The sequence below is a fragment of the Corvus brachyrhynchos genome, unplaced genomic scaffold (assembly GCF_000691975.1).
Source record: "Corvus brachyrhynchos isolate BGI_N302 unplaced genomic scaffold, ASM69197v1 scaffold126, whole genome shotgun sequence".
NCBI lineage: Eukaryota > Metazoa > Chordata > Aves > Passeriformes > Corvidae > Corvus > Corvus brachyrhynchos.
The window spans coordinates 365,702-385,295 of NW_008239283.1; the positions used below are offsets into that span (position 1 = coordinate 365,702).

Consider the following 19,594-nt stretch of genomic DNA (forward strand, 5'->3'; position numbering starts at 1 on the left):
TGTGAGTTGTGGGGCTTTTTTTTTTTCCCCTCTTTTGTCAAAAAAAATTATGAAAGTGTCGCTTTTCCTTTGCGGTTAATTCAGGAGAGATCCTCAATTCGAGCAGGGCACATTTTCATGCAAATACAGCAGCACAGTTTCCAGCCCCCTAATAGCTTCTTACAAATGATGTGCCATTACAACGAGGTTTATTTAAACAAATTTAATACATCTTTAATCAAGCTGGAGAGCATTTTCAAAGGTCACGCTCCAAATCAGGATCACTGTTCAGAGCTTATCAAAGTATTAGCTTAAGGGGGAGGGAGAATTATTTCTTGGACAAGTAATTTTAGGCAAATCTTTATTTACATTTTTATTCAGTTATTAAATTTTATTCCTTTCCCTCCTCCTCCTAGTCTCCATTTATGAACCTATAAGAAAGTCTGTAAATGGAGCCATAAGCATATCACAGCAGTTACTATTTCCAGGGGCTATTCCTTTGAATCGACTGGGCCCATAAAAGCAAGGATGAAGTCACTTTTTTTTTCTTTTTTTTTTTTTTTTTTTTTTTTTTTTTTTTTTTAAACATAAGCTCTGTGTATCCATTTCATACAACAAGCTCTTGCCCAAGGATCTGATATTAGGATAAATGTATTAGATAGGTTTTAAATTAACAAAACAAGTTAAAAACAAATTTTGAACCTAATGGGTATTTAAAGGTGCTTGTGTGTTCCTGCTGCAAGAGGATAATTGTTGATGTTAAGTCATTAAAACTAATGGGAGCTGCACTAATGGAGCCCAGGAATCCCCCCCAGTTCACACCTCTGGTATCATTTACTAGGTATTTAGCTGTAAATAGGTCACAGAGTGTTTAACTGGTGCATAACCAGTTGTCCCTGCACAGGGCTCTGGTGATGGCACCTCACCCTCTCTTCTGCCTCTGCTCTCAGAGCTCACGCTCGTGTGCACAAAACTCAATCCTTTGGCCTCTGCTTTGCAGGAGGAACTAAAAAGGCACCAGGATTAAAGGGGGAGTGAGCCCTTGAAATGCACAGACAGAAACACCCCTGAGATTTTAATGCTCATTAGACTGAGGAGCCTTCAGCCTTTTCATTACAGGGAGGTGAGACTGGACATCTGTGCAGGTCATGCAAAGAGCTTGTGCAGGCTCTGTTAATTCTCTTTTTAGGGCTCACCTTGCAGCAAGGATTCGGGACAGGGTTAAAAAGGAAGCTGTGCTGAAGTACAGTACCCGGCCCCTCCTGGAAAACTGTTTTTTGCAGGACTGAAGAACTGCTCTGTACCCAAACCTTCAAGAAACGTTTGCATTTTGTACCTGTATCATCCACATGGCAAAGTAAATAAAGTGTACTCACATCATCCAGTTTTCTCTGAATGTGAATATTTTTTAATTTGAAATATTTAATATTCACAGAATAGTTTATCCAGCAAAACTACTTTTTTTTCAGCTTCCAAATGACACTTTTCCATAGTGGTTATGGATTTTTATTTACTTGTCTTTTAGTAATTGTGCATGATTTTTTAGTGATGTTTTTTGTATTTGATGTCACACTTTGCTGCTGGTGACATAAAAGACGGGATATTGTTCCCTTGCAATGCTCAAAAGGGTCTTTTAAGAGGGAGGTCTTGAAGAAACTTCGAACTTCTGAGCAAGTTGGTAGAGCAACACCAGATCAGTAGAATTAGGAAGCATCAAAGGACCTTTAATTGCCTGAAAGGTCTGGACTTGTCCTTTCACTGTTGACAATGGGACTGTGGATTCAAATCCCTTGGTTTCTGAGTTCTTCTTCTTTCCTGTTTCCACCTGGATAAAGCATCCTATAGAGAAAAAAGCAACAAAAAGAGGGGGATAATTAATGAAATATAATAACTATGCACAGGCTTTATGTCGAGTTTTATCATAGTCGTGTGGCGTGTTTGGCTGTTTGGGCATAAAAAGTTAATAAAGTTTGGTAAACCTCAAAATGGAATAAATATGCCAGAAAAAAAAAAAGTTAAGGAGTAAAGATTGAGGAGAAATAGCTGCAGAAGGCATAAATTTTGGGGCTGTACAGGAAGAAGGGAGCACACAAGGACTTCTGACCATTGTAGGTAATCCCAAAATGTGGGTGTTGGGCTGAAGGGTAAATGAAATTCTGTTGGTTTTATTTGCAACAGGACATCTTCACTCTGATCAGCAATTGATAAAGGAACAGTCCAAAACTCCGGGAGTTTTCATTTTCCTTGGATTTGTGTTGGTGGTGATCCCTTTGTCTGCAGGGACACTGAGATTCCGCTTGGGAATTCAACGGATGCTTGAGCAGTAGTTATCCCTACCAGCTCATCTACCTGCTCTTTTCTCTTCAATATTCAGAAATTTCAAAGAATTTCGGTATTAACACTCTTCTGTGACTCTCTCTAAATTACGTGACTGGCATGTGGTTTGCTTTCATTGCATATTTGTTATGCTGGTTTTAGTTCCTTTTTTTTTCTGTTTTCAACATTTTGCCTGTTTGTTATTTGGAAATTGGTTCTCAGGAATATTTTGTTTGACCGTAATGGGTTGTTTGACCTCTTTTGGTTCCCAGCTCACAGCAGGAAGGTGGCACTTGTGCTCATAGCAAGGGTTTCATTCCCCTGGTTTGACAGGCAGTGGCTCTTCCCAGTACATAGTTGGGTGTATATATGAAAATATTTCTGCTGCAAATATTAATGCATATGAAGCTCCTGCCACCATTTGTGAAACACGAGGAGGATAAAGTATAAACAAAGGTTGGAAGTGAATAAATTTTAATTCTAATCTCATCCTTAAGGAGCTACAGAAAAGAGGTAGTGATCAAACTCTAACTTGAATGTCTACTCATGAAAATAAAATAAACAATAGCAAACAATCCCAAACTATGATGCCAGCTTGCTCCAAGTTCCTCTTGGATTCAAACGGTAAAAATGTGTTTGTTAAAAACTGGAAATATTCAGTCTGAAGGTGCTTACTGGTGTGGTGTTTGCTGTTAAATTATGTTTTTGAGAAGAAATAGATTTAGCAACTTTGAAGTTGTTATGGAATACTCTCTTCTGAAGTTGTCTGAATTAGATGAAGTATTCAGCCAATCTGAATCTGTTCTCAGATTATGTATTCAAGAAACTGTGTCCAGTTTGGGGTAGAGGGTGTTTTTTCAGAGCTCACAATTTCAGGATAAGATGAGAAAGCTTCTTGCCCTTCCCATTTTCTTCTGTTCTTTCTATGTGATTAGAAATACCTAAATGTAACAGCTTTATTCAGCTAAAGGTGGCTGTCAACTGGTGAACTTTCTGTTCATCTCCGATTCTTCAAAGCTGCAGAAAAACCTTCATCCATCATTGACAATATTTTTCTGCTTTTTGCGTTGACAGCATTGAAATGGTGAGATGTGGGTTTGAAGAAAGGAAATCTAATGGCTGGAATGGCACTGTGGGCACTCCCTTGATGCGTACAAATCGCATCTTCCAGTGGTGGGGCCCGACAACGTTGCTAAAATTCCCATTTTTTTTATGCTATGTGACAAAATTTGATGCGAATTAACTAAGTCTCCTCTTGATCTTCTTTTGCTTCTGTTGAATAAGTAGTGGGCTGAGCAGAAAAACAAACAATGCAGGGCTGTTGACACTGTAAACCCTAAGGGTTCCTTCTGAGAGAGACTTAACTTGGATGGGAGTAAATAGGTCAGCAGCTCTGCAAACTGCATCCAGGGCCTTCCAGGACTGCCTGACCCATCAGGCAGTCAATAATTTTGGCCAGAGAGTGCCTTAATATGCTCTGGTAGAGCCAAGAAGACTCTTTCTCGGGAAATAACCACAATAGCAGAAATGTAATCACCCCATTTGTGCTCCGAGGGTCGTGTTCTGTCATGTACTGTGATAAATGCTGAACACGTTTGCTGTAATGCTGTCATTTATTCCTTGTAATAATCCGAGGGAGGTGGTGGTTATTATTAACTGAAAGCATCGAGTACCATAGCGGAGGATTTGTCTGACATCTCCTAAAAAAGTGCAAAAGGGGAAAAATGAAAAACAAAAACATAAAGCTGGCGTTCTTCGCAATTGTGGTGTCAAATTTACACAGCTGGAAATTTTCAAAATTTAAAGAATGGAAATTAATTTGTCAGTGCCAAGCAGAGCACATGGCACAACACGAGAAATAAAATAGATGTCTAACCAGAAAGAAAGCAACAGGAAAAGAAAATACTGGATAAGATTCGAATATATCCATTTTGATCAATGTACCAAGCATGTGATAGCCAAAAATAATGTTGACCTGGTAAAAACAAGTAAAACCACCTCTGTAATATGATATTGATCTTGTGACAACTTGTTTTGTATTATTAGTGCCCTCATACATCTTTTTTTATGAAGTTCAAGTTTATAGCCTGTGCTATAATGAAAATAACAGGACTTTCACTTAGTTTTCCTATACTTTATTGGGAAAAGACTGCAATTATTTTCCTCTTTCAGCATGTACTTCCAGGAAAGACAGAGAGAGATGGGGATGTAGAAGTGAGTTTTAGCATGTGAAAATAAATACTATTTGGCATTATAAACCCAACCAACCAAGCAAACAGTGTTTATCATGGTTACCATATTCAGGAATGTTACATACTCCTTTGATCTTTTGTCTGGAAGGTTGGAGAGTTGCTTTGGATGAACTCTGGATTTTTTTTATGGAGCAGGCTTCATGACCTGCTGTTGGGATACCCACTGCCACATCAGTGTAGAAAATGTTTCACAACTTGCAGGGTGCAGTTCCTCTCTAATTTATAGCTTTGGACGCTGTTCTGAATTCCCACAGTACTTTATTGAGAAATTATGGTGATATTCACCATGCATATATGAACAGCTGTCCTTCAGAAAAGAAATTTTTTACTTTTCTTCACATCTCCTCCCCGTCCTGAAGGACAGAAATCAGTGTGGGGATCTGTTCACTGATAGTGATTATACAAAAGAATTATTTTTTATCTGGTGTATGTGATCCTACCGGGTACTGCTAGTCCAAATTAAATGCACTTTTTATTTCTGTAACCTCACCATTGTTCTTGTGCCTTTTTTCCTTGGCCCAAGCCAAATTTTACGGTAACCCAGAGTATCCATGTTTTCTGTGCCAGCACTGAGATCCAGCTTCCACACTTAACCCAAATTGTACTCAGTTTCTCTCTATATAGTTGCACTGTGATTTGGGGAAAAAGTTCTCTTTTCCTTGAGTTTTTCCATATAGAGGTGTCCTATGCTTCCTTACCATTATAAATCTCTGGGGAAATTAAGTGTCAAAATTTAAAAGTGCCCCAAATTTAAATTCCTCGGTTTCTGAAGTATTTTTTTTTTAGAAAGCTGAGGCTTGGTTTTTTCTTCCCCCCCCCACCATGAATCTTGAGTTGCTGGGTGTTTTTTATTTTAATCTCTAGTTTGAGAATGATAGGCCAGTTGCCTGTCTAGTGATAAGTATTGCATTTTCAAGATTATGCCATGAATAATTTTTTCTTAAGAGCCTTTATTTTTCGCCTCGCAAATCTCTCAGCGTTATTTCCTTTCCCACTTGCTCCTCCTAGCACTGTGTGCTTAACATTTGTTCAGTGCCACACTGCCAGCAGGACGGTGTGGACCTTCTCCCATCCTTCAGCTGGAAATCATTTCCTTGGTGGGGTTGTGGAGTCATATGAGTGGGCTGGGACAAAGAGAGGCAGAGGAAGGAAGAAGCCCAGGTTGGAAGCAACCTGGTCTAGTGGACAATGTCCATGGCAGGAACTGGAATGAGATGAGTTTAAGGTCTCTTTCAACCCAAATCATTCTGTAATGCTGTGAATAAATAAATTCAAACCAAACTCTGCGTGCATTGCATCAGCAGTGATAACGAAGAGGTATTGACAAGTGCTTCAGTACTTGGCATGTAGCTGGAAAGGAAATATTCCTGAATTTACAGGCTAAAGAGTCTGTAGCAGTGCCAGCCTGGAGAGGAGGTGAGGAAGAAATGTCTCCAAACCCCCCTCAGGTTGCCAGGGTGGGAGCTGTAGACATGGAGAAAGCAGAGCCAGGAGAGGAGATAATCAGTTAATGTCCTCATCGCCTTCACGTCAGTACCAAAATGCTCTCAGTGGTGTGAATGTGCTCACGAGGAGTTCAAGATCCCACGCTGAGGCAGAGGATGTTAATAGGCACTAACAGGCCCACTCATAAACTCTGTGTTCAGGCATCACTGAATAAGTGAGGGAAAATTTGTCCTGAAATGCCCAGAAGCTGGCTGGCTGAGCCTTCAGGAAGGAGTTGACAGAGGGAAAAATACCCTTTGCTGTAAGCAGCCCTCCCACCTGAGGTGTCTGGAGTGTCTCACGGACACAGGCAGGGCTTGAGGAGACCTTGGAATGGCTGCTGATGGAGTCAGAAGGTGACTTCCCCCCAGCTGAGGGAGCGTGAGAGGGACCTCAGAGGCTTGGAGACAAGAGAGGCTGCAGAGGGAAATGAGGTGATATGGAACAAGAGTAATAGTTTCGAAAAAAAATCCCTCCTTCACTCCTGGTTTTCCTGTGGGGAGATGAGAGAAGGCAGCCCAGGAGAGAGGAGTGACCCGTCTGCTGCTGCCCTCTCTCCGAGCTGGCGTCCAAGCTCCGTGACTCACTCCCTGCTTCTTCAGGGAAAGCATCCCTGTCCTTCCTGCATATGGAGAAACATCCCAGTTTCCCACATTTTAAATCAATCTCAGGTTTAAGTGAAGGTGCAGCCTTAAAAGTTATTACAGCTCCACTGTTTCCCCTGATAAATTACGTGAATAACATTTGAGACAATGCATTGTTAAATATTTATGTCTAGTACTATAGAACCAGAAAAAGCACAAGAACCCCTAGAAGAATAAATATATTTACCTAAATAAATTACTAAGACAAATATACTCCTATGTGCTCTGTACCAATAAACAGTAGGTATTCACTAAATTGTGGAATATAAATGGCTCATTTCCTCTAAATGTACACTGAAAGATCTATAACATGTTACACATTTCCTGTGCTTTGCATATATATTTCAATATTCATCATGAAAAGGCTTGCTTATGTGTCAATATACATTACTTTGCATACATTAAGAAAATATTTTTTTAATTTTGCCATTACAGATGTGCTTTGCTGGGGGGGGGGGCTGGCAAAAGCAGAGGCTTTATTTCATGATTAACCCTTTGCTGGCTCGTCCTGTTTTATCAACGTGACATTTGCACAAAATGAATTGCTTGCTTAGACACAGCTAACTAAATAAAAGCAGGCCAGAGCTGATAGTATGAAAAATGGATTTTCATTACTGTTTCATTGATTCTTGTAAATAAGGGCCTGAGGCCTGCTCCAAAAAGGCTGCAAACAGTAATAATTTAATCTGAGGTGACATAGACCAAAATGTATGTGGACAAAAATCATCCTTGAATATTAAACAACAGCCTCAAGACAGAGAAAAGTGTTGCAGGCGAATTTAAATGTATGCAGATCGGTGGGTAACATATTTAAAAACAGAAATTAAAGATTCCTGTCATAAATCACATTTGCTGCCATGGATATGCCTTGTTATGCTGGCGTTTAAGGAAACCTGAAAGGTTAAGGCAGTTGGTGCATTAAATCGTACAAGGATAATTAATACTTTTCTTGTGGCTATTTATAAGAAATGGAAAATATAGTTAGATCAGCTGTGGCACTGTAGTAATTTGAGGGGGAAGAAATGAAAGTATGAGTCAATAGTTTTAACTGGACAAATGTCAAAAGCTTAATGAAGCAGTATCCTAATTTGGAGGTCTTTTAAAAGTTACACGCGAAAAAATGAGACAAAATAGTTTGTTCTCCTATTGCACATATGATTTGTTTGCCTTTCAAACATTTATAACCTGTTTAATAAAAATAATTGAGAATAATTTCTCCGACTGAAGTTTAAAAGAAAAAAAAAAAAAGAAATCTCTTCCGTGGAAGCAAAGTGTAAATCAGGACTTGACTCCAGAATCATGAACTTTGTTTCTTCTTATACATCTTCTAATTAAAAAGACCACTATATTTTGCTATAAAATAGCCTGAAACTACGTGTAAGAACATTATTTCACTTGTAGTAGTTTGACTTATTACAGTAGCACCTAATGCTCAGGATAGCTCATAGCAAGACTAATGTAGAAAATAATTTTCCCCTTCAACCTGCTGAAGCATTAATCCTTTTTTTTTTCTATTTTTTTTTTTTAACTCGGGGTTACATTCAAGCAAACCCTTCCAACTACTGTAATTCCCCAGAGGAAAATACTCCTTCATCACTCATTGAGCTCAGGTTTATGATCAGCCTATTATTTAAAATCCTTATTTTTCTTTTCTTTCATGAATAAAAACAATAAACTTTAGTGGTATCAAACATTATTAAAGGGTCTCAGAGCAACAAGACAGAAGGTTTATATGACCAAACTCTCTTAATATAAAGGAGTTGTATATTTTCAGATGTCACTGCCATTCATCTCTTCTCTCTTTCTCTCTCTCTGCCCCCCTTAAGCAAGGAATAAAGATCCTATTTAAAAAATCTCACCAGCATGTAATAACTTTTCACCTGTTTCATGAAAAGTTAAACATTTGGAATACAATTTACCTCACTGTTATTTTTATTCGGAATGAAAACAGGAAGTATTTCCTTCTTCAGAAGGGATGAAAAGAAAAGAAAGGCAGATCATCTAAGAAAATTATTTTCAATTTCAATCTAAAGATGACTTGCTGGGGAGGGGGGAAGTATTTCTCAAACCTCATTGAATTTCTGATCTGTTTGGAGAACATTTAACCTATCTTGTACCAAAAAAAAAAAAAAAAATCAGATTTTTGAAACTTTAATCTGGTTTTGATTTGCAAATATTCATAAAAATTGCCATGGCTTCATGCAGATCTTTGGAAACAAAGATTAGTGATTTTTTTTCACAGCTCTAGCTAGAACATGCTGTCTTTGGCAAGTTTCTGTTTGCAACAAACAAAATATGATACTTTATAGGTTATAATATTCATCATTACCCTGATGTGTCATTGGTATGTGGTGTCACGCCCTGCTACTTTCTGGACAGTGTTTCCGATTTGATTATGACGAACTTTTCCTTAAAAACTGCGCTTTTAAGAAAAAAAATTATAAGAGATTCCACTAATCTAAAATAAAGAAAAATTTGTATTTCCCTTCAGAGGGTTGCTTTGCAAATAAAAGATGGGATGCGAAGTGCATTCAGCATGCTGACTTTCCAAGAATTAGCTGGAAAATAGTCCAAGTTCAAAGAAAAAAAAAAAAGGTGTGAAATCAGAAAATGCAAAATCCAAAAACCCCAGCTTTGTAAGGCTTCTGTTAAAATGGAGAGATGGAAAAGCATTTCTTTGTAGTATTCTTTAGATAACAATGTGGGTTTAGTAAATGTGGTGGTTCTGATGATAGCAGTGTTTTGTTGTTTTGATATATGATATTTTCCTTCTGTGATGATATAAATGTCTGAATATCAGAAGCTGAGCTGGTTATGGACTTCTTGGGTTAGTACATTAAAAAAAAAAAAAGCACAGCATAATGATCTGTTAAATAAAACCACTTATATTTAGTCACATCCTCCTAATTCATGAACCGTATCTTCATAGCTGAACAATCTCCTACACTATAAGCAATCAACAATTGGTTCTGGAGGTCAGAGCCTTGCAGATATTAAAAAAAAAACACTTTCACAGCCACTCTATCAATAAGAGCAGTCTAACTTTTTATCTCTGGTACAAAGCACACTTTCCGTACCATAACTATAAACTGTGGGCAAAATTCTTCTGACAGTGGTATGTTCAACAGAAGGAAAACGTCTCGAACATTATATTTTGATCTGGATAAACAGGCAAACTGCAAAGAAAGATGTAAGGCTCATGTTTGCAGAGCAAACAATTCTTTTTTTTCTCTTTTAAAATTTTTAAACTTGTAAACAAACAGCATAAAGTCACAGGATCTAAAAAGCCTGTAAATCTCAGTCTAGAATTTTAAAAAGTGGTTTGAACCCCACTGTGTTTATCTTTATTTTGCTTAGACATCTGCCAGTACTTTTTAGGCTGCTGCTGCTTGTTAGGCCTGAGCAAATAACTTGTAATTATTAATGTTTTCCTTGAATTTATACTACATTTTCTGCGTATGAAATATGTGAAGAAGATCATGACATTTTCAAATGTCTTTGTTATTGGAAGTTAGTTATGAATTTTTCCATGGCATATTTTTCCCTGTGGGTGGTATTCACTCTTGTGCATGCACAAGGACTAAGCAGTACTTGGACCCCACTTAAATCTTCAAAATATGTCTTGTGCAGAGGATTGATTTTCATGCAGAGGGACTTGTATATTTGATCAGAGTGATACTCATTTTGCTATTCAAACAGATAGTTCCAGGAGATAAGTTGCCATGTAGCAGTGCTGGATGTGCCGTCCGGCAGCTCTGAAGGAGCTGCATGTAAATCAGGCTATTTCTATAAATAATGTACAGTTCTTAGAGGGAAAAACTTAAAAAATGTAGAGCAGCAAATTGTGCCGTTGTTGTTCTCATGTTAACTCTCGGCAAACACTAAGCTCCCCACGAGCTACAAGTTTTTGTATTAAATAGCTGCACGTTTTCTTCGCCTTTCAAGCCCAAACTGCAGTTTTCGCTGTGTCATGGGTGGTTGTGTTAGGAAGCCAATGCTGTAATTCATATTTTCGTTTGGTTTAATATGAATGTTCTTTTTCATCGTGTGATTGGAAGACCTCCAGATCGATTGAGAGTCTGCAACTCTTGGGCTCGGAAAATAACGAACCCAAATGGTGCTTTGAACCCCTTGTATGAGGAGAAAAAAAGATGGGCTCTGTGTGAGTGGCATGCAGGGGACCAGAGGACTGAAAACCAAAAGCCCTATGTGCCATAGTGCTTTCCAAAGGCAGAAGTGATGGGGGCAGGAAGCACAGTGACAAGGGAGAACCAGGAGCTCCAACTTCCACGTGGCAAATCCCTCAGCAAGGGGACTGTGGTTGCTGGAGCCAGTGGGTTCATTCAGGGGTGAAGGGGGTAAAGGGATGCTCAGAGCAGGAAAAATTGCTCTTGCCCATAAGACTTGAGGTCAGGCATGACTTTGGCCATGTTCTTTTCTCTCCTCGCTTAGGCTAACTCAAACCTCAGCTTTCTCATGCCAAAAACCAAGGCCTACACCTCTCCCTTTAATCCTTTTTGGCAGTTTTTTCCTCTTATGGGAGGCTTTTTTAATTGGTTTCTTCTTCCTCAGGCCAAATGTTGTGAGCTTTCTGTGCTCCCCTAAGCACCAGGGCTGTTGCTTCAATGTCCACTCCCATTAGATGACTCCCATTACCAGTTCCACCTCAAGCATGATTCATAAAGTTTAAAGCCAAAGGGAGTGATTAGATCATCCAGTCTGACCTCCTGTATACCACAGGCCATTAAATTTCACCGAATTACCTCTGGATTGATCCCAGTAAGTTTTGTTTTTCTGAAGAATATCTTGGAGCTATCATCCAATTGTTGTTTTGAGTGATCAGGGGCTGGATTGTCCCTGTTTCCTCTCAGTGGATTATTCCTGTGGTGAATTACAGTTGATTGTAACAAAAGGGCCCAGAAAAGCATTGAAACAGTCTTTCTTAACTTCCAAAGATTAATTAGCATTCTCTACCTAATCTGTGGATGATAATCTGTTATAGTTCATGTTGTGTTTCACAGAAGCTCCATGGAAGCAGGATACATTGTACATAAAAGAACGGGTTTTTTTGGTCAGAAACAGCTCTTTTCCCCCCAGTATTTCTATTTTTCTCAAGAAATCCAGGAAAAATGTCAGTTTTATTATTATTTTACATGCATGAGTGAGTGTATTGTTTCACTTCTGTGTAAGGTGTGACTCTGCCAAGATCAGCCCAAAGCTGATCAATAGCTTGTCTCCAACAGTGGACAAATGTAGCTTGTTATGGAAAAGTATAAGAACAGGCCAGGAAGAGAGAAACTCCCCTTGGCACACGCTCAGTGACCCTGGCAGTGAACCAGAGGTGACACAGCTGTGGCCATACCATTGTGTTCTGTTTACTCCACTCTTTCTGGTCATCGGACAGATACTCTGGTAATTAACCCCATTTAAAACTCTCATCTTCCTGGTGAGCTCCACAGCTCTGCTGTGCACTGTGTGTCTAAAGCACTTGATTTTGTTAGGTTGCAGCTCAGTACCTCTTGTCTTGGTGTTGCTGACTTCCTGTTTTATTAGATGCTGCTGGGTTGGGTTTTTGGTGTCTCGTTGCCTCGTCCACACTTTGGCACAACTTCGTCCAACTTTTCTCAAGTGTTTCCAGTGCTGATCTATTTGCATCCTTTCTTTTGGGAAGTGATAAGCTCTGATTATCCTGATTTCCCTTCTTTATTCCACGTTGGTGCCTGTTACGCATTTTTCAAGGTGAGAGTGTTGAGAAAAGCTAAGAGCTCAGATTTCAAGGTGTAGGAGCACAGCAGATTTCTTTAAGAAAATTGTGAATTATCACAGAATTCCATAATGACTTGCATTGGAAGGGATCTAAAGCTCATCCCATTCTACTCCCTGCCGTGGGCAGGGACACCTTCCACTATCCCAGGCTGCTCCAAGCCCCAATGTCCAACCTGGCCGTGGACACTTCCAGGGATTCAGGGGCAGCCCCAGCTTCTCTGGGTACCCTGTGCCAGGGCCTCCCCATCCTCACAGAGAAGGATTTCTTCCTAAGATCTCATCTAAACCTGCTGTCTACAATGTCTGTGCCTCTTTTATATTTCTTTTCTATTAATTCCTATCCCCATTTTACCTTCAGAATGCACCTGATCATTGTGATGCCACCTACCTGCCACCCATGAGTGGTTTAGTGACTCCAAAACTTTTTCCTAGTTTTAAGTCTGATATTAACTAAATGTATCTTCTGTAGAAGAAATATTTGTATGTTTTAAATTGTTTCATGAACGAAATAAAATAATAGCAATTTGTTCAAATTAAGTTATCATGAGGATGCCTTTGGCATTGCTGTGATCTGGTTGCTCACTAGTGTTTTAGTTAAGCAAATGTTTTCCCTACCCTGGATTTCATCCAAAGAGGGCTGCAATAGATGACCAAAAAATTCTCTTTACTGTTACTCTTACAATTGCCATTGTGCTTGAAATGAAGCACTTCAGTACTCAAGACACACACACACACACACATTCCAAATAAAACCCCCAGAACAAAGCTAGAAAAGCATTTAATTCTCATCTATAAATAGCCCAGTTAGCTCTGAAAAGCAGTAGAATACATTTGTTTTTACACAGGAAGAAGGAGCTCGTTACACGGTTGGTCCCCACCCCTCTTTCTAGACCCGTGTGGAAATACATGTGTTAAATAACCCACCTCTTCAGCAATATACTCTATTTATATTTCATATAAAATAATAATCTGGGCTGTGGTACTTTGAATGGTTCACAGAAGCACAAGAAGTCATTAACCTAATCCGCAACATAACATGATGTAAATCATATAAGATGTCATGCATTTTTAGAGGAAGTATTATTTTGAGTGAATACAGACACAGCTATTTGGCATGATTTCTTGAAGGGGATGGGAGTGTTGTGACCCAGAAAATGTGCTGCATTTATTGCTTTGACTCAGGATGTCATGAAGCTTCACATAAAAATGGAAGTTTCAAAACAACAACTTTAGGGAAAAAAAAAAAAAAAGAAAGTTAAATACCAGGAATGTCTTTGTCTAGCTCTAGATTTGGGCTGTGCTGAAGTGAGCATTCCAGTCTCTTGTATTCATTTCTTTACCAAGAGTCACTTCAAAGAAAACTTACAGAAACCAGAAAATTCTTCTTTTTAGATGACAAAAACTAAATTAATGGTACTACTTCTAGTGCTTTAAAATGTATATTTTTTTTCTTAAGAATGAGAAAAGGAAAATCTGAGTAATTACTTAAAGGACACTGTATGTGACTCATTTTTTGTCATCACAGCTGTCTACACAAGGTCTTAAAAGTCTACCTACTCTTGTATGTGCTTGGGTAATAAAGATACAGCCCATACACAGCCAGATCCAGAGCTTGCTGAAATCATAGGGAGGCTTTGTAAATATTCCAGTACTCTTGGATGCAAGCTCTGCACTTCGTCCTGCAAATCAGGATGTAGTAGGACCTTTCATATGAGTAAATCACATCATATTTTTCATAGAAAGTGAAGTATGTGCAAAGGGAAGATGCTGCATGCTTGGAGTATTAGTTCAAAGAAATGGAGCAATCATCAACAAGTTCCTGGCTGTGTCCCATATGGAAGCGGGATACTTGCGACCTCAAAATGGTAAATTCCACTCATTAAATTTCCTTTAGAAAGAGTTACAAATCGCTGCTTTTGCACTCATCTGGGAGCTCTGCAGAAGCAGCTTTGGAAGATCTTTATCTTCACTGGAAAAAGTTCTGGTAGACTTCCGTGAGTTTTATCACGGAATCCCAGAATGGTTTGGGTTGAAAGAGACCTTGAAGCTCATCTCATTCCACCCCCTGCCATGGGCAGGGACACCTTCCACTATCCCAGGTTCCTTCAAGCCCCATCCAACCCGGCCTTGGACTCTTCCAGGGATTCAGGGGCAGCCCCAGCTTCTCTGGGCACCCTGTGCCAGGGCCTCAGTATTCTCATATGGCTGTACTTGTCCCCTCCCCTTATTCCATGGCAGGAAATCAGTATTTTATGGTGATAGCATGAAGAAAACAGGCTCCTTGCTCCACAGTGATGGAAACCACATTCCCCAAAGCTCTCCTGAAGCCCATAGTAGGAGATGCACTGGAAATACCTGAACTTGTAAATGCCATGTAGCTCTGTACAGCAGCAACAACTGACCTGAGTTTCTTCCACTCTCCCTAAGGACTTTCTGGTTTTTTGCTTGGAGGTAGTTCTTACATTCCTGATGTTGCTGGCCTTGTGATAGCAAGAGAAAAGTTGCTGCTCCGTTTTTCTCACCCAGACTCAGGCAGGAGCAGCAGCGCTGTAGTTCCTGCATCAGTTTGCAGCCCACTTCTGCAGGCTTAAGTGGCTGATGTAGTTAGGGCTCTTACCCTAATGCGCCAGCACTCAGCTAAATGGAACCTATGATCTCCTTTGAGGTTCATCCATCATTATTCAGAACCTCTGCTTTGTGCCGTCATGCAGGCAAATGCTTTCATGTATTTATTCATCTCATTGTAAGAATTTCGGCAAGCATATGCAGACCACTAAGGCCAGCAGTGATTAAAGCCATGCAGTCTTGAGCAGATGTAGACACTTTAGTTCACCCTATTCATTCTGCTGAAAGAGTATAAATCAAAATATTTTCGGCACCAGCAAGAGAGCTCATCTGTTGCTGAAGATCACTGCGCTCCCCAAATATCTTTCTTAATCGTTGTCTTTTTATAATACTTGCCTGTTTCATGATTCCTTTTGTACAGAACAGAGCAGTGAAATGGATGCTGAACTCTTCTCACATTCCCTGTGTTTGGGTGACTACAGCAAAATCCTGCTTTTAAGGAGGTAATGGGAAGGAGCTGTGAATCCTGGAAAAGGGGAGAAATCGTATTGGTTTGATAATTTGTTACCTTCCTGAAACAGCAGAGCTGTGGAGAGAGAGTGGGAGAGGAAGCAGCATCCATGGAGAGAGAGGATTCAGCCAGAATAATTTTAATTTTAATAGGTGATAAAATCCAGGCTGAAACTGGCCTGTGACACACAGAGCCGCTATTTGCAGCAGCACACTTTTAACCACAGCTATAAAACATGTTTTTCGTCTAAGGAGCATTTCTCTACTTGGTTAATTTTTGTGAGCCTTTCATTTATACAGTAGGTCATCCTCCCAGACAAGCTTTCTGCTGGCCTTGGAGCTCCAAAGGAGCATTTGATTCTCTGCTTGGACCCTGTCCTCTACCTCTGTTCCTTGCCAGCCCAATTAGCCTTGCACTGCATGGCTGTCAGTAGCCTAACTACCTTGGAGCCATCAGATTAAAGTTTCCCTTTCCCAACTACTCTATTCATCAGGAATCCAGCACAGCCAAGGTTTGTGTAACCTGCTATGCTGAACCCTCCCACTCAATTGATTTCTGATCCCTAATGAACCATAGGCTGATGGACAATTACTCATCTTGCTGAGACATGTGGGGACTGTTAAAGGCAGCATACTCGGGAGCCTGTGAAACTCTGTGCTTTCTTATTTAACATTAGCTGTAATTTCTGACACAGGAAGGATTATAGCAGGATCTGTTAAACATCAACCAGACTATCTCGGTAATGGCTAAAATTGTTTTTTAAAAACTCTCAGTCCCTTTATTATTTACTTGCAGATAAACATGTAACGATGAATTTTAACAATCTGGTACATTTAGAAGAAAGTTACAAGCTCCTGAAATACCCTACGGTGGAATATGACATTAATAGCTCAAAGCAGCTCAGCACTGCTAATGTGGACTGTTCTGTGTTGGGCTATAACTCAGATGGATACAATTAAAATAAGAGTATGATTATTGCTGTTACTGTACTGTGTTATGACTGCTCTGAAGTGCTTCAGCAACCTCAGTCAGTGCTTTTAAGCAGAGCTTTGCCACACCGAGTGTGTTAAATCTTAGCCCTGATGTGTTGATGAGGATAACGATTGGGATATTAGAAAAATCATCTATTCCTAGACTTAAGCACGTTAATAATTAGACAGCTAAATTTGTTATCCCCGGGGTCATAAAACTCCTCTGGGAAATAAATTATTAAAATCTCTCGGTTTGTAAAGGGAAAGGTATGTGATCCATGCTGCTTTTGAAGGAAATGGCTTCAAAAATGTCTGTCTGACTTTTGGCTCACTTGGCCTGTTCATCCTTTACAGCCAGTGATGTCATTAGAAAATGCACCACTCACACCACTGATTTCACTTCCAGTTGAAGGAATTGGCCTGTAAAAAACTGACAGACTGGATGAACAAATATATAACTACAGAAGTAGCTGTGTTGTAAACTGATTAAAATAACAACAAAAAGAGTGAGGTAGTTTAGCAGCACACTCTTAAGTCCACCATGTAAATAGAAATATTTTCCCTCTTTATCTTTTGAGAAGGAGATCATATGATCTGACATACAAATAATTTCGGATAGTGTTACTCTTTGTTTGTGTGAATAGTAGGGACAAATGGGAGAGTGATTTTTCTTTCATTTTCTGGTTTCTGTCCCTTTTTATCTTCCAGCTGTCTATCTGTAGAGTTTGAAATGGTTTGCCTCTCAACCTCACTGTTCTCCTTGAAATCCCTTATGCTCTTTTTCCCAATCCATATACCTGGGTGCTCTGTTCATATACAGAGTGCACGGTCTTTAAGACTCTGAGTGTGTCTTCATTTGTGCTCTTAGAAAGCCATTATGGCTATTGCTATTTTTAATTATTTATAGGTATCCTTATAGATGGATTCTGTAACATGTAAATAGATAAGTTGATGACCCTTCCCCAGCAACAATGGTTTTCAACTAAAATATGAGATAATGAGAAAACAGCAGCTCATGGAAGCAGAAAGGAACAGAAGGAGGGAGCAACACAACCAGTAATTATCTTTGGGTTAATATTGAACATGTGGAAATATTAAACCACAGAATGGTCAGGGTGGGAAGGAACCTTAAAATCCATCTTATTCCACCCCCTGCCCTGGGCAGGGACACCTTCCACTGTCCCAGGTTGCTCCAAGCCCCAATGTCCAGCCTGGCCTTGGACACTTTCAGGGATCCAGGGGCAGCCACAGCTTCTCTGGAAACCTGTGCCAGGACCTCAGTATCCTCAGAAGGAAGACGTTTTCCTTATCCCTAATCTCACCCTGCCCTCTGTCAGTTTAAAGCCATTGCCTTTTGTCCTTTCACTGCATGAAAATACTTGGAATGTGTCATGAGTTTGTAAATATGTATGAAAAAACTTCTTATCACTTCAACCACCTGTTCTTACCCATTTTCTTGGTTTCTAAAAATCCATCTTAACACTAAGAGAGCTAAACTTACTCTCTGTTGTTCCAGCCTTTTACTCTCTAGTACATAGCCTTGTGTTTATTTTAAATTTAATTTCTCCATGGCAAACTCTTGTTATTCCATTTGTTTTTGTGTTGACATCATCCTTTAGGGGGATGATCCCTATCTTCGGTGCTGCGTCGTCAGCCTGGCTGCAACCTAGATTCCAGCATCCTTCTTTTGAAGGAAAAAGGTAAAGATCTTTGTCTTCTAGTCCATGTCTGAAGAGTAGCACTTACTCTTCTAAGTGAATTGATACTTCTACAGGTGGCAGAGTCGCTTTTCCTGAAGGAAAACACTTCAAATCTTGACTTTATCTCATAGTCAAAAGAAACACTCCCTTTATCCCTCACCACCCCTCCACCATTTCTCATCCCCCTGTCAGATGTGGATACAAAAATGCTGCCAGCAAGGATTTTCTTGCTATTTTCTAAGTCAGTGAGAGACTTTTCTCTCTCACAGAAGAGGTAGCAGAGTTATGTACAGAATGAAACACCTGCAGCCTTGAGAAGTCTTGTTTATAGTACAGTAGAAAAATATTTTGACAAGGGATGTTTTAGGGTTTTTTAGCCGATCACCCCCAAGGAGTGGCTGATCCTTTGTCCAGTTAGACTATGAAGAAAAAAGTCTATAAAAGAGTTTGTAAAATAATTAAATAAATCAATCTTGCTGCACAATTCCTGCCTGCTGGATCTTCTCTCCTCCTCCCTACGGCTGCAGGACACAGGGATATACCCTAGGGCATTTTTTAATGGTCAGACCACGCACATGAGTGGGCTGGCACAGCTCCAGATGTGGCCACATCTGGGCACAGAAACAGTTTTGCTTAGGCTAAAACCAAAATTGTATAAGGAATGGGCAAACTGGATTGCCCAAAAAAAAAGGTATGAGAAAACCATGTCCAAAATGCAAATGACTTTTTTATTCATGAGGAAATTTTCTTTCCCATTTATAAAGGATTTTGAAGGGGAGGTGTGTGTTTGGTTGCTTATTCCATACTGATCCTGCTATTTTTTTAAAAAAAATTAATCTTCTGCTTCTTGTCTGGGCTCTGAAATTGAAGTGTTTCAATGGCAGGGCAGAAAGCAAGAGGAATGTTGCTTTCAGAAAATAGAAATTTCTGCTCGATGTTGTTGAGCTCAGACCTCAGAAGTTTAAAAATATCATTTAAAAATAGACTGCTGTTTGTATCAGCTTTTTTGATTTGTCACTGATTTGCCCCTTTTAAACACTCTATTTTATTTTATTGGGACTGGAGGGTAAATGGCAATTGCAGTTTTGGTAGTCACTGGTGTACTCCCTGATATTCCCAGAAAATGATGTTGTATCATGAGGAATAACTGGCAGGTGTCCTGGATGACGTGGTGTCTGCCCTTTGTGTATGACAACTTCCATCCCGGAATTTCTGCCTGCATGGGGTATAAATATGTGGTCAGCCCTAACCCTCAGACTGGGATCAAGCTGTGCTACTTGAACTCATCACTTCTTTTTGGTTGGAATTCCTCTGATTTAGACAGTCCTGGAAACTGAAGGGGTTTAGCAGCTATGGTGTCACAGGTGTAAAGGGCTTATTTTTGATTTTAGCAGTTTTTTTTTTT

The 19,594-nt window shown here is 39.6% G+C and overlaps 2 long non-coding RNA genes across 2 annotated transcripts in view; both read left to right on the forward strand.

Moving 5' to 3' along the window:
* LOC108448163 overlaps positions 1-19,594 on the forward strand; it is a 242,647-nt gene that overhangs the window by 87,921 nt on the left and 135,132 nt on the right. The gene's annotated exons all lie outside the window — the stretch shown is intronic.
* Positions 12,651-17,849, forward strand: LOC108448164. Its single transcript, XR_001863960.1, has 3 exons — positions 12,651-12,734; positions 14,870-14,878; positions 17,827-17,849. It is a non-coding gene; the product is annotated as an uncharacterized LOC108448164 (long non-coding RNA).